Source organism: Pelodiscus sinensis, chromosome 1 (genome assembly GCF_052426305.1).
Source record: "Pelodiscus sinensis isolate ZL-2025 chromosome 1, ASM5242630v1, whole genome shotgun sequence".
NCBI lineage: Eukaryota > Metazoa > Chordata > Testudines > Trionychidae > Pelodiscus > Pelodiscus sinensis.
This window is the reverse complement of record NC_143052.1, coordinates 100,792,503-100,807,125: the sequence shown is the minus strand read 5'-3', so window position 1 is coordinate 100,807,125 and position 14,623 is coordinate 100,792,503. Positions and strand designations below refer to the sequence as shown.

Below are 14,623 nucleotides of genomic sequence, written 5' to 3'. Positions count from 1 at the left end.
AGTTGCGTAGCTTATTTTGGCTTCAGCCCTGCTGTGTAGATGTGTCCTCAATTAGAAATGTATAGGGTTTATCAGTTAACTGGTTACCCAGTAAGCATTGTCTTACTGGCATGCTTACTGGGGTAACTGGTTAACTCGCACCCCGCCCGGCCATAGGCAGAAGACTGCTCAAGACCCTCTGGGACTACACTGCCACCACATATAATTTAATCGGTTAACATTTTAAACAGGATTTTACATCCCTTGTCTCAGTGTCACAGTCACTCATCCTTCACACACCAGATGAACCAAATCTCCACGAAAGAAGAAAAAGTCTCATTGATTTCCACAACAAAACAAAAAGGAGATTTTTGTGAAAATAAAGATATCATCATAACTTGACAGTTGCTGGTAGAGCCATTGTGGCTGCATGTGTATCTGCATTCCAAACAAAATTACATTACTAAAGATACAATGAAAAAACTCTCATGTTTTGAAAACGTGAAGAGTTTGCTTGTCGTGTATCTATCCTGTCGGCAGTTGCTTTCCTCCTAAAAAAGATTCCAGCCGGAGAGAATCACGGACAATACTAGTGACATACTCAGCTTCTAAAAAAGAAATGCATCACCACAAAAAATTAGCATTTCTCCAAGATCTAACTACCTATACTTTTAGGGTGGGATTTCCATGCATGCTCAGCATTGGCCCAGCCCTGTTCGTAAAGTCAATCTGAGGGCTTTAGAAAATCCTGCCCTCTTTTAAATAGAATTTGTAGAGCTATCTGTATTGGCGCCATCTGGTGATTCCCAAATATATAACACTCCATTTTATATAAGAAATTTATCAAGTTTACTTTTAGAGACTTGAATTTTTCTCATCAGGTATTTCAGAATATTACTGTTTAACTTCAAGCCACGTTATTCAAATATTCATTTCATAACAAATGTTTCTAAATTTACTCTCCGACAGTAGTACCTCACTGACAGAAGCAGATCAGGAGAACTTATTTAATTAGATTAAAAGATTTTATGACTGGAAGGGGACTGTCAGTTCACACAGTCTGACTTCCTGCACAGTACAGGCCATAGAATTTAATAAAGTTACTCCTATATTGAGCCCAATAACTTATGTTTGGATACAGATATATTCTGTAGAAAGGAGCCCAGTCTTGGTCTGATGACTTCAAGAGATGGAGAATCCAACACTTCCCTTGATAGTTTGTTCCAGTCGTTAATCACTCAGATTACTAAAAATGTGTGCCTTATTTGTAGTTGGAATTTTTCTGGCTTTAGCTTCCACTCATTGGTTCTTATTATGCCTTTCTTTCCTAGATTAAATTACTTTTTAGAACCCAGGATTTTCTCCCTGTGAGCTACTTATATACTATAATTCAGTCACCTCTATCTTTTTTTAATATAAACTAAATAGTCTGAGTTTTATGTCATGGTAAGGTATTTTCTTCATTTCTAGAACAATTTTTGTGGCTCTTTTCTGCACTCACATTTTTCAACATTATCTTACAAATGTGGACACCAGAACTGGACATACTATTGGTCATCAGGTAACTACAGGTAAAAATCTCTTCCCTTCTTCTAATCACTAATCTCATCTATTCATTCAGTGAACTATGGATCTTACAACCTTTTCAAAGTCACTGCTTTCCAGGATACATAACCCCATTGTGTAGGTATGGCCTGCACTCTTTGTTCTTAAATGTATGCCCTTGCTTTTCACTGTGTAAAACAGATTTCCTTTAAATGGGACCAATTGGCATAAATCACTCAGTATGGGTGTCTTATTCTTATGGAGTATGTCTACATTGCATTCCTCTTTCAAGAGAGGAATGCAAATGCAGACGAACAAAATTGCAAATGAAGCGTGGATTTGAATTTCCTGTTAGCATAATCACATCCAGGCGCTATTTTGAAATATCCTATTTTGAAAAAAGAAACCCTGTGTAAATGTGGTTATTTTGAAAGAAACCCCTTCTTTCAAAATAACCTTTACTCCTTATAAAATGAGGTTTAAGGGTTATTAAGAAAGAAGGGTTTTCTTTCAAAATAACCGTGTCTACACAGCATTTCTTTTTTTGAAATAGAGTATTTTGAAATAGCGCCCGGACACGATTATCCACATGAAGCGTGGGAAATTCAAATCCGCACTTCATTTGCAATTTCATTTGTCTGCATTTGCATTCCTCTCTTGAAAGAGGAATGTAATGTAGACATGCCCATAGTTGTCAATCTTTGTGTCATTCACAAACTTTATCAGCAGAGAATTTACATTAACTTCCATATCATTGAGAAAAATATTGAAAAACATTGGGGCTAGTACTATTCCCTGCAGAACCCCACTGGAAATATACCCCTCCCCCACAGTCGATGATGATTGCCCATTGGCAACCACTTTTGAGGATGTTCCAGTTTCCCACTTCTTATTCCTTTAGCATCAGCTTCATTGATACTGATTCATGTACTCAACTCATCCCAAACAAACAACAGTGCATTCATAACTCCCTTCCATACTTGGCAGTCTCTTGTTTAAGTTTTAGCTTCCTCCAATGTCATTTTAATAGTTTTCAATTCTTACTGTTTCCAAATTGCAAACCTGGGGATTCCAATCCAACACCAGCCTTGTTCAGTATTTTTCTCTGTGTGTTCTAGCCATCTCTATTTTCATCCCATGATATCCTGTCCTCGCCGTTTCTGTTTCATTCTGCTCTGAAGTTCTTTAATTGACATTTATTCTGGCCATTTGATGTTAAGGATTTGTCTAAGGCAGCTGTTTATAAAAACTGAGTATAGATGTTAATGTCTTGGGACGTTTCCAAGTTTCAGCACCATATAGTAATATAGCTTTATAAGGAAGTTACTTAGGGTGTGTCTACGCTGCAGGGCTTAACTGGAAATGAGCTACGCAAATTCAGCTATGTCAATTGCATATCCAGTGTTGTACTGAGCAGGGCAGGGGGGGACAGTTGCCACAGGTGCCATGCTAGAGGGCGCCAATTTAGCTGCCAGGCCACTTGCTCCCTGCAGACAAGCCGCCAAGGCAGGGCCTGGGTCCGGGAGCTGGCACTGCAAAGGCTTGCCCGGGAGCCCAGTGTCCCTGGCTCAGGAGTTGCTGCCACCCCACCCCACCTGGGCACATAACACTCTCGCTATGCCACTGTGCATATCTTATTTTGAAATGTTTTTTTCAAAATAGGGAGCATCTACACAGCACTTATTTCGAAATAGAGCATTCTTCTTCCAGCTTCCCTTATTCCTCGTACAATGAGGGTTACAGGAGTCCAAGTAGGAAGCCCTCTAGCTCGACAGCATTTTGATACTATTTTGAAATAACTGCCTGCTGTGTAGATGTGGACTAAGTTATTTCGGAATAGCGCTAGTTATTTCGAAATAGTGTTGCAATGTAGATGTATCCTCAGTCAAAGTTTAGTGCTTGGGGCAAGGTTTTGTTTCTCCAGATTGGTTTTAGGTAGGGATGTTAAGTATCAGTTAATTGAATAGTCGATTAACCTAATGATTTCTTAATGGTTACTCAACTATTCTATAGTCCCAGGGGCGGAGCCAGAAGCCAGTGTGATCTGGTCCCACTCCTGAGGACCTCCCTGCCACTCTGCACTGCTGGCTCCGTATCAGAGGCAGCAGCCCGGGGTGCCAGGTGGGAGCTGGTCCATGAGGGGATCCAGTTTAAAAACCAGCTCCCCTTGCAGACCGACTTCCTGTCATCGTGCTGCTGCCTCTGCTACAAAGGCAGCAGCACAGGGTGGCAGTAGCCCCTTTCCAGGGTGGGTCTGAGCTCCTGGACCTGGTGCGAGCCAGAACTGAGGTGGTCTGCCTGCCTGCCTGGCTCCTAATGTATTTTAAATGCAGAGCCGCAGTGGGGGTAGTTCCCAGACCTGGCACAAGCCGGGACTGAGCCAGGCTGCCTGCCTGCCCAGCTTCTAATGCACTTTAAATGCAAAGCTGCAGCAGGGGTAGGTCCCAGACCCAGCGCAAGCTGGAACTGAGCCATGCTGCTGGCCAGCCTGCTAAAAAATTTACTGGCAAGGTGAATGCATGTAGTCTATAGCATTAACCAATATCGGTTAATCGGTTAATCAACTACACTATTACATTCCTAGTTTTGGGGTTATGAAGGTATGGGCTTGTGCAATTCTGGCTTTCATGTCTTCATCTTTTCTCCTGTTTTGCTTATGATGTTGCCAAGATATATGAAGTGTCAGACCTCTTCTGTGTCAATCCCAGAAAGTCTTATTGGAGTTTCTTGCTGTATGTTGAGTCTCATAATTTTCATTTGCTCAGTGTTGATTTTCAGCCCTATTAACTGTGCATAGGTCTGGAGATCATTTGTTTTAGCTTGTATATCTCTCTGGGTCTTGAACAGCAGGCTGATGTCATCTGCAAAATTGAGATCTTCTAGCCTCTGGGTGAAAATCCATTGTATACCCCTGGTAATCCTTCTCATTACCAATCATTTACTGGTAAGAAGGTTATGGGAGATGTAAGGCATCCTTGTGTGATGCTGACAGTTACTATGATTGGTTTAGTCAATTTGCTGTTATGAATCATTTGGCATGTCACATTTTCATAAAAGCTCTGAATAAGAGTCACCAATTACTGGGGGATTCCACAGTGTCAAAGCAACTTCCATGACATTGTTCTATCTACTGTGGATAGCTCCAAAAGCTTTTTGAAGCAGTGACTGCCAGTCGAGCAAACAGTTCTAAAATGATACATATGGATATTAATTATGTATGCATGATTTCTCCTGTCTGCACACTGCCTGATCTTGCCATCCTCTTCAATCTACTGCTTTCTTTAGTCAGTCTAAGATAATGCATGTAAGTATTTTAATTGGGATGGAGAGCAATTGAATGCCCCTAAGGATTTTGAACTGAATGAAGTCTTCTTTCTTTTGGCAGCTCCATTATATATGATCCTTTTCCCACTGTTTGGATTTTTTTCTTCTTTCCGTATCTTTTGCAAGATCAAAACATCCACTGTATTCTTCAAATCTGTCTTAAGGCCCTCTGTTGGGATGTTAACCTGGTACCTTACCACTTGTTAACCTATTGACTGCCCTCTCCAACTTTACTTTACTGATAACTAGTGGCTTAACATTCAGTTACTTGATTAAATAACCACCTCCATATATTTAATTGTTCTGATGTCTTTGTCCTCATTATCTCAGACTGGTTGGTTGATGTTTGTTCTTCTGACAATGATCTAATGATGTTATACGGTATCTGCATATCATTTGTGTTGCAGTGATCTATATATCTGTTGCCATTTTGTCTTTAAAGTCTTGTTTGTCTTTCCTGGTGCTATTTTGACCTCATTGTACTTTGTGGCATATTATTCCTGAAGCCACTGTTTCTGTTTTATTGTTCTTGATTGCTTTCGTTTCAGCTTAATTTATGTCTATTTTCTGCCATGTAGTCTCAACCAACCATTAACTGCGGTGTTTCTTCCCCCAATCCCAGCATTTCTTCACAAAGTTTGGTGAAAGCTTCCTTTATTATATATATACACATTTGCCTCCTATTGTTCCATGATCATCAACTTCAAACACCTGGTGTCTATTTGCCAGAGCAATTCTAAACTCTGTCACAATATCCCTCTAAATTATACACTATCGCTGTTTTACAGAAGGGGAGCTAGGGTATAGAGAGATTAAGTAACTCTTCCAAAATCAGACAAGAAGGTGGTGGTAGAGCTGAAAATCCTCAGCTATTCTTTATTGTGCTTTAACCTGGCTGTCCTCTGGGAGATCTATGTCAGAGTTCTGAAGGACATCAAAATACTCCCACACTGTCAACAGTGCTAATAGAATAATTGGCAACTGTGTCTATGGTACGTTTCCTTTCTGCCTACGCTGACGCTCCAGACCATTCATTTAAACTGTGTTTTTTTACATACCTCATTTCCACCATTCCACATTTAATCTTCATTTTTGTCAAATGTTAGATAAACTTGAATCTTCTTCCCACTGAGAGTTTTTACCTAACCACTCCAATTATCTCCTTACACTGTACCATACTGCAGTACGTGAACCAGACAATGCTGAAAAACAGATGCTGCTTCTGATTCATCCTTTCCCAGAGAATCAAAACATGAAAATAAGAATTTACAGAAAATTACTATGATCTAAATAATAAATGCCTTCATTTTTCAGAGTACATCACAGCTCCCCAGCACCAAGCACACCTGGTTTTGTTAGCTTGTTTCCTTCCAAATTGTTAAGATGCTCAATTCAAGGGTGTAAGTCATTAAATAATTTTTAAAGTCTTATCTGAAAAGCATCACTAGACAAGACCTCTGAGTGCTTCAAAGATCTTGCTCTATCAAAACAAACAAGTAAGTAAACTCCTGGAAGATATTTTCATCCCTAGCACTGATATGAAAGCTTAGTAAAGGATGAGAGAAAGCTTGTGGGCACAATTCTTTACTTGCTTGAACTACCATAGACAGCTGGCCTAAACTTGATCAGACCAAATCAATTCAAAGGCAGTGACTGACTTGTCAGAACAAAATGGAAAGCCTTTTGTTTCTGTAGAATCCAAGTCTTATCAGCTCATTCTATCACTCATGCTTCTTCAGTCCACTTGCAAATCCTCCTGGATTTATTGCAGATGTATCAAGCTTGCTGGAAACAATGGTACAAGCGAAGAGGCTAGTCTGCTATCGACTCCAAGCTGTGGATAATACCAATGGGAAATTATTCGCACAAAAGGTGCGCTGGGGTGACAAATGAAGAGAGCGCTTTGGCCCACTGAAGATGCCAGCAGCTTGGACAAAGCTAACACCCTATTACCAAACAGCTAGTTTTATCTGATTACAGTCTCAACGCTTGATGGCTTCTTCACCCTCCCCAATTCCAATACCCTCCCCTGCCCACACACATTAGTGCTTAAAGGACACAGGTGGTCATCAGAAGAACCACCACATTAAAAAAAAACACAAAGCAATTTCTCTCCAGCAAATTGATCATTGAGATAATGTGAGGGAAAAGAGCACAGAGACATGATTTACATTTATCACATTCTCATGTACTGTTGAGATTACCAGGGTTTCCCCCCGCCTCATTTTCTTACATTTAGGAGATTAGCTTTTTTCCCTTTTCCTCTGGGCCATCCTTCCATTTTTACATGATAGATCACAGACAACTGATACGGAAAAAGATCTATTGGGTCATCTAGTACATTCTGCAAGTGAAGATGACAAAGCCTAGATCACAGCATGGATTGCTGTGGCCAGGTCTGCATCTGAGACACAAGTGGGCACTCTCTCATTTACTAGCCTAAGTAATAGGAACATGTTTTTGGCCACTGCTACTAGAAGAGTCAACGGTACCTCAAGCTTGCTCACGGCCAAATAACTGTCAAAAAGAAAAACTAATGAAATCCAGATGAGAGAAATCCACCTTGGATTTCAAAGTATCATTTACTTTGACACACAATTTACTCTTTCTAATGAGACACATGGACCTGCTACCTCCTGCTCCACTCATTCACCAGGGAGAGGGCAGAATAGGAGGAGGGAGAAGGTTAACATTTTGTGGCTATGCTTGGAGTTTTTCCTTCTAGGCTAGGAAGTAAGAATGTAGTTTTCTGGAGGGAGTAGAAAACAAGGGAGGATTTTTCTGTGTGTTTCACTCCAACTTTTGAAATCTCCTTTCACTCACATTGCCCAGGCTTTTTCTCCTGTTTCTCAAGGGGTCTGAAAGACCTAGGTACTAGAGAGAGGAGGGCTTTACACAAAGCTTAGCTTTACAGAGAGAGCTACCAACTCCCTTTCTTTAAGGCAAAGGTGGGGAATAATTTTTGCAGGAGGGGCCACCCCATGAATTTTGGTAAGTTGTCACAGACTGCAATTACCTCATCGTCTATTATAAAAAAGACCCCATTATGTTCTTTACAAAAAAAAGTAATTACACTTACTAACAATTAATGGAGTAAATGATTACCCAAAGCTTATCTTAATTGACAAAGTGGGTCTTTGCCCATGAAAGCTTATGTTCCAATAAATCTGTTAGTCTATAAGGTGCCACAGGACTCCTCGTCGCACTTACAACTTAGGTTCATTATTACAATTATGTGTAAAAGAAGACATGAAACTCATTCAGTGTGAAGAAGAAAATCTCTGATGGGCATAAAACATGGAGGAAGACTTGCTGGGCCCCTGGGCTGGGGAGGAGGGTTGGTTCTGGGACCCCAGAAAGGACACAGTCTCAGGTGGAAGGGATGGGTAACCCTTCAACACCGCCCAGCCCACACAGCTGGGGGCTCCTTTGGTGAGTCAAAGGATCCAGGACTCTGGTTACTGCTAAATAGTTTCCTCAATTGCTACGAATCATGGTGAGCTGGACAGAAATGTCAGACAGATCCAGCCTATGTGCTGTATTTTGTCCACCCCTTCTCTACGAGTATATCTACACTGCAGATAGGAGTGCATTTCCCAGCATGGCTATCCAGACATGCACTAACTCTCCTCTAGCTAATGCCCTAAAGAGAGCAGTGTAGCCATTGATGGCAGCTCAGACTAGGTGCATGAGTATAAACCCTTCTGGAACCTCTGCTATGTCCAGTGCAGTAACTTAAGTGGAGTGGAGCTAGTACATGTCTGTCTACATGTTGGGTAGGTCACTCCCAGCTGCACTGTAGGCAGACTCAAAGAGCAGGATGCTAGCTGGATGCATCCAGCCCCTTACCTAGGGTTAATTAGACAGCTGCTCTAGCCATTGGTTTATGAAGAATGAGGCAGCACCATCCAGTCTCTGGGGTTGGAGCTAGGATGAGATACGCCCTCCCTCCCAGAGAGAAAAGAGGAGGCTGGTTAAATGACAATATCTGAGTTGATACCTGTGAATGTGCTGCCCCAAACTGAACTGTCTTCAGTTCTGCACAGGCTGGGATTTACTCTCTGTTTAAGGGTGAGACCTGCAGGTAACCATGCAGAACTAATAGGTGTCCCACACTGAAGTTATTGTTGTAACTCACGTGCAATGTCTTACACAATGGGGATTAATAAATAAATAGAAATACACATCTACGCTCTACAGAAAGAATTGGCATCATTTTCCATTTTATTTGGGGATCTTCTTAGGTAGTTTAGTTCATAAAGCACAATCTAATGTTTGACATTTTAAGAGTTCCTCTGTTTTTCAAGAGAAAACTTGCCATCTTTTAATATCATAAGGCTTGGGTTTTTTTAAACAAACCAAGAAGAAAAACATTTTATGAACATTCTTGTGTTTGTTCTTAGTCCCTGTTGCTCACTTTATCATAAACAGATGGTGTTTGCTGAATTTTGTTTGTTCCAAAAATAAGCAACATCCAACTGCTAGCTACGGAAGTGTGAAAAAGGCCTGATGTGTGAACAAACTTTCTCCCTTCTAATTTCCCTCCTTATTCTAACATAGAAAGAGTGTGACTCTTTCTGTATGCATAAAATGTGACTGACTGCAATTCATGAAGCCCTTTCCAGCACCTAACATTTGTGCACATCACTTTAAAACAGGTCATGTCAAACAATAAGTGTTGATAAAACTTAACCAGAGGGTACCCCGATAGTCTTTCTAATGAGGATTATCAACCAAATGTTTAAACTGATGTAACCTACAGATGAGTGAAAACACCTGCTTTGAGACCTCCCTGAATTCCTGGATTGGAACTGTACTGCTAATGAATTCACAGCTTGTAACTGCTGTATGATGTAGATATAGAAGACCTCTAAGAAGATGGCATTCTCTCTCTCATGGAATCACAGATGATTAGGTTTGAAAGAGATCTCAGGAGGTCATCTAGTGCAACAACCTGCACAAATCAGGATCAGCCCCAATTAAATCATTCCAGCCAGGGCTTTCTCAAGCCTAGCCTTAAACACCTCTAAGGGTGGAGATTCCACCACCTCCCTAGGTAACCAATTCCAGTGCTTCACTGCCCTCCTAGTGAAACAGTTTTTCTTAATATCAAACCTAGACTTCCCCCTTCACAACTTGAGACCTTTGTTTCTCGTTCTGTCACTTGCCACCACTGAGAATAGCCTGACTCCATCCTCTTTAGAACCCCACTTCAGGTATTATTTGAAGGTTGCTATCAACCCCTCCCCCTTTCTTCTCTTCTGAGGACTGAATTAGACTAATTCTTTCAGCCTTTCCTCTTAAGTTATATGTCCCAACTCTCTAATCACTTTTTTGCCCTCCACTAGACTCTCCAAATTGTCCACATCCCTTTTATAATGGGAAGCCTAAAATTGGATATGATACTCCAGATGTGGCCTCACCAGTGCCGAATAGAGGGGAATAATCACTTCCCTCAATCTCTGTCAATGCTCCTATTAATGCAGCCCAATATGCTATTAGCCTTCTTGGCTACAAGGGCACACTGTTGACTCATATCCAGCTTCTTATCCATTGTTATCCCCAGGTCCATTTCTGCAGAACTGCTGCTTAGCTAGTCAGTCCACATCCTGTAGCAGTGCATGGGATTTTTTCCTTCCTAAGTGTAGGACTCTGCACTTGTGCTTGTTGAACCTCATCAGATTTGTTTTGGTTCAATCCTCCAATTTGTCTAGATCACTTTGGACCCTATCTCTACCCTCTAGCATATCTACCCTTCCCCCAAGTTTAGTGTCATCTGCCAATTTACTAAGGATGCAATCCAACCCATTATCCAGACCATTAATGAAGATATTGAACAAAACTGGCCCCAGAACTGACCCCCTGGAATACTCTGCTTGATACCGGCTGCCAACTAGACAGCTGATCACTACCCATTGAGCTCAATGATCTAGCCAGCTTGCTAGCCACCTCAGAGTCCATTCTTCCGGGCCATACTTTAACTTGCTGACAGGAATACTGTGGGAGACCATATCAAAAGCTTTGCTAAGGTCAAGGAATACCACATCCAGCACTTTCCCATAACCACAAAGCCAGTTATCTCATCATAGGAGGCAATCAGGTTGGTCAGGCAGGACTTGCCCTTGGTGAATCCATGTTGACTGTTCCTGATTATTTTCCCCACTTCCAAGTGTTCCAAAAATGATTCCATGAGGACCTGCTCCATGATTTTTCCAGGAACTGAAGTTAGGCTGTAGTTCCCCAGATCCTCCTTCTTCCCCTTTTTGAAGATGAGCACTACATTTGCCATTTTTCAATTGTCCTGGACCTCCTCCTGATTGCAAAGAGTTTTCAGAGGTAATGGCCAGTGGCTCTGCCATCACATCAACCAACTCTCTCAGCACCCTTGGATGCATTAGATCTGGCCCCATGGACTTGTGCATTTCCTGCTTTTCTGAATAGTCCGTAAGCTGTTCTTTCCTTACTAAGGGCTGCTCCTCTCCAAACTGTGCTCCCCCGTGCAGCTGTCTGCAAGGTGAATTTGTCTGTGAAGACTGAGGCAAAAAAAGCATCGAGTACTCCAGCTTTTCCCACCTCATTTGTCACTAGGTTGCCTTCCCCACTTAGTAAAGGTCCTACACTTTCCACAACCTTCTTCTTGATGCTAACACACCTGTAGAAACCCTTCTTTTTTCATATCTCTTCCATGTAAGGTTTGGTGACCTAGATTCCCAGGCCTGGAGTTCCATAACTGCATGGCGTTTAGTGCCTCCTGTAAGCAGTTGAGCATCTTGTGTAAACTAAGGAAAAAAAGAAACTTTTCTTTCAGCATTGCTGAACTCAGCTGAAAACCTCCCTGAGTGGTTATATTAAACCCAGTTTAACACCTTTAGCTCAATTTCAGTAGGTCAGATTATACCTGTCCCTCCCTCAGGGTAAGGCATAAACTAGAGTACAATGACAGTGTCTTGATTTGAATTTAGAATAGATTAAATCATCTAGCAAGAAACCTTTAAATCTAGTCTCATCTACGTAAGCCCTAGTGACTGCCCTGGGAGTTGAGGACAGAAGACGATTAGCAGGACCTTTGTCCTGATGTGCCAGTCCCTGCATAAATAAAGGAACATATATATATATATATATATGTTCACACACACACACCATACCACCACTATCCTTGCAAGGTGCTCTATTATGTTTTTAAGCTACTCCCAGTTTGCTTAGCATTTATCAAAAAAAGTCTAATTACACTTGTCGCTTAATGCAAATTGCTGGATAAATAAACATAGAAATAGGAGCTTAGTGACTGTTAGGTTTTCTTTAAAATTCTGTCTAAAGGTTCATTATACTACATACAAAAGAGAAGGGAACTTTCTTACAATGTGCTTATTAAAGGCACATTTTCTACAGAAATGATCATAGTGGGGTTGTATAATGGCACATAATTTGCTTTGTTGGCATTTCTAGCACGAAGTTTCCAGACAGCAGACACGAATGGTGAAAGAGGCTGAGGGGATGCTATTTGTGCTGTGAGAGGTTCCTACAATTATTTTACAGGGGGTGGATTCTTTACCCAACAAGGGGAGCATATCACAGCTTAGCAGAATATACATATTTTACCAGAAAAAAAATGTAGCACTGTACAGTAGTCAATAAAACAATGTTACTTGGTCCCGTACATACATTCTATAAATTGTGGAGCACCACGACTTCCCATGGATTCAAAACTTTGAAGGAGACGTTGTTAATTTGCCTGAGCACAATGGAGTAAAGACTAAAGGTATGTTCTACTCTACAGCAGCTATAAGTCAGGCCTTAAGGGGTACTGAAGCTGGGTCCACAGGAGTCCTGGGAGTCATCACATCCCAGTCCTTCACTCAGCAGATGGGATGGGGTCCATAAAGCCCAGCAGGATCCCCAAACTTATGCTTTCATTGGGAGAGTTCCAAGGCTCCTAATTGAGCTGCAGCCCCTATTTAAGCCAGAAGAGGAATTGGGAAGTTGTCCATACAACTGGGCTCCACGTTGCCACAGACTGCTTGTCTGGTATTTACCTGTATGTATGATCCTGACCTCCTGGGAGCCTGACTTGGCCTGGTTCCTGGTAACTAACTCTTGATCCTTGCCCTCTAGTTTATCTCTTGAGTCTGTTTTCCTGGCTTTCCAACCCAGCCTAATTCCTGGTCATTGGGTGCTGGGCCCAGGACTCTCAGCCCACACCTGACATTACCCCCTAGGTCAGGCCACCCACACACCAGTCCTGTCTGGTGCAGCACCATAACATAAGCAGTTCTTTCATTGATCAAAGGGGGGTTTCCCAGCCATGTAGTTAATCCACTCCTCCAGCTAGGTCAGTGGTTGACTCTTTCTGTCCACTTAGCCACATCTACACCGGGGGGTTAGGTCAACCTAGCTAAGACACACAAAGTGCAAAAGTGTTCATACCCCTAAGCAATGTAGCTAATTCAATCTAAACTTTAAATATAGACCAAGCCTAAGAACACACCTTAGCATTTTGCTCAGTGCTATTGTAATGTAATAAGTTAAAGGGAACAATTACAAAACTGGGTATATTCAATGGCATCAAACTAACCTTGCCCCTAAACATAGTAAGTGTGAACATGGGCCTGGCTGTGGCCCTGTTCAAATTACTTTTAGTATCCAAACTGAGCCAAAAGATATTGTCTCTGTGCATGGTGCCAAACCAGTCCAAGGCTGAGCTCTGCATTACCTTCTGACTGTCATTCTGAGAGTGGGAGTCTAGCTAATGATGACATCACTTCAGGGGTCTGTTTGGTTAAGAACACTTCTTTCAATTTGGCTGTAGCCAGGTTCTAGGTGTGTGGGTGGGTCAGGGCATTAACGAATGAACATACAAGAGGGTTTTGTTCCTCCTCTTTGTGCTCTCAAGAGACTTTTACTTGCTAGGGCTGATGGCTGTTTTAACCTTGTCAGTCCATTCCCAGGAGCTGTGTAGTATCCTGTGCTGCTTTTGGAAATTTTGTTGTTATCTTGAAAGGGCAATTATGAGGGAAGTGGGGATTAAGCCCATTATGCATTGTTTGGACAACTTTCTTTTCACGGGGGGTTGTGACTTAGACACTTGCCAGCACATTTCAGCCTCTTTTCAGGAAATGGCAGCAAACCAAGGAGTGTTGCTGGCTGAGGACCTGGCATCTGTGCTGACTCCCACATTGTGGAGCTGGATATTTTAGTAGGAGAACCAAAAATAGCTGAAGCAGAAGTGTCATCCCTTGGTCACTGGAACAATCGATACCGGGAGCATCCAAAGCCACGTACTTTCAGCTACTGCTACGTGTGAAGAGAACAACCCTGAGCTCTTTATTAAAATAATAAAAGGTGACTTCCTAGCACTGGAATAATTTCTAAGAGCTTTGCAGAACCTATGATGGTGACTTTAAGGCCAATGACCTCTATGATTACGTAAATAATGGCTAGGGCTTTCTCTGGTATTTTACCTGTACTTATGATCCTGACCTCCTAGGAACCTAACTCAGCCTAATTCTGACTCTTGATCAGTAATGCATGTCGAACAATCTTTCCGGGCCAAGCATTTCTAATGTGACTGTTTAAATTGCATAAGCAAAATGTATGCATGTATCCATTGATTGTACAGAGCCCATATCTGGGTAATTGCACATGGACAAATAGGCAGGTATGCCATTCAGCTGGTTTCCATGCACAAATATGGGACTTGTGTACTATGGATAAATGCAGAGATTTCACATTTACATGTACAACTGTGGATTCTGTGTGTGCTATGGATAAATGAAGA

At 41.7% G+C, this 14,623-nt stretch overlaps 1 protein-coding gene across 1 annotated transcript in view; it reads right to left on the bottom strand.

Moving 5' to 3' along the window:
• Positions 1-14,623, bottom strand: part of LOC102445632 (uncharacterized) — a 122,052-nt gene that overhangs the window by 60,718 nt on the left and 46,711 nt on the right. The gene's annotated exons all lie outside the window — the stretch shown is intronic.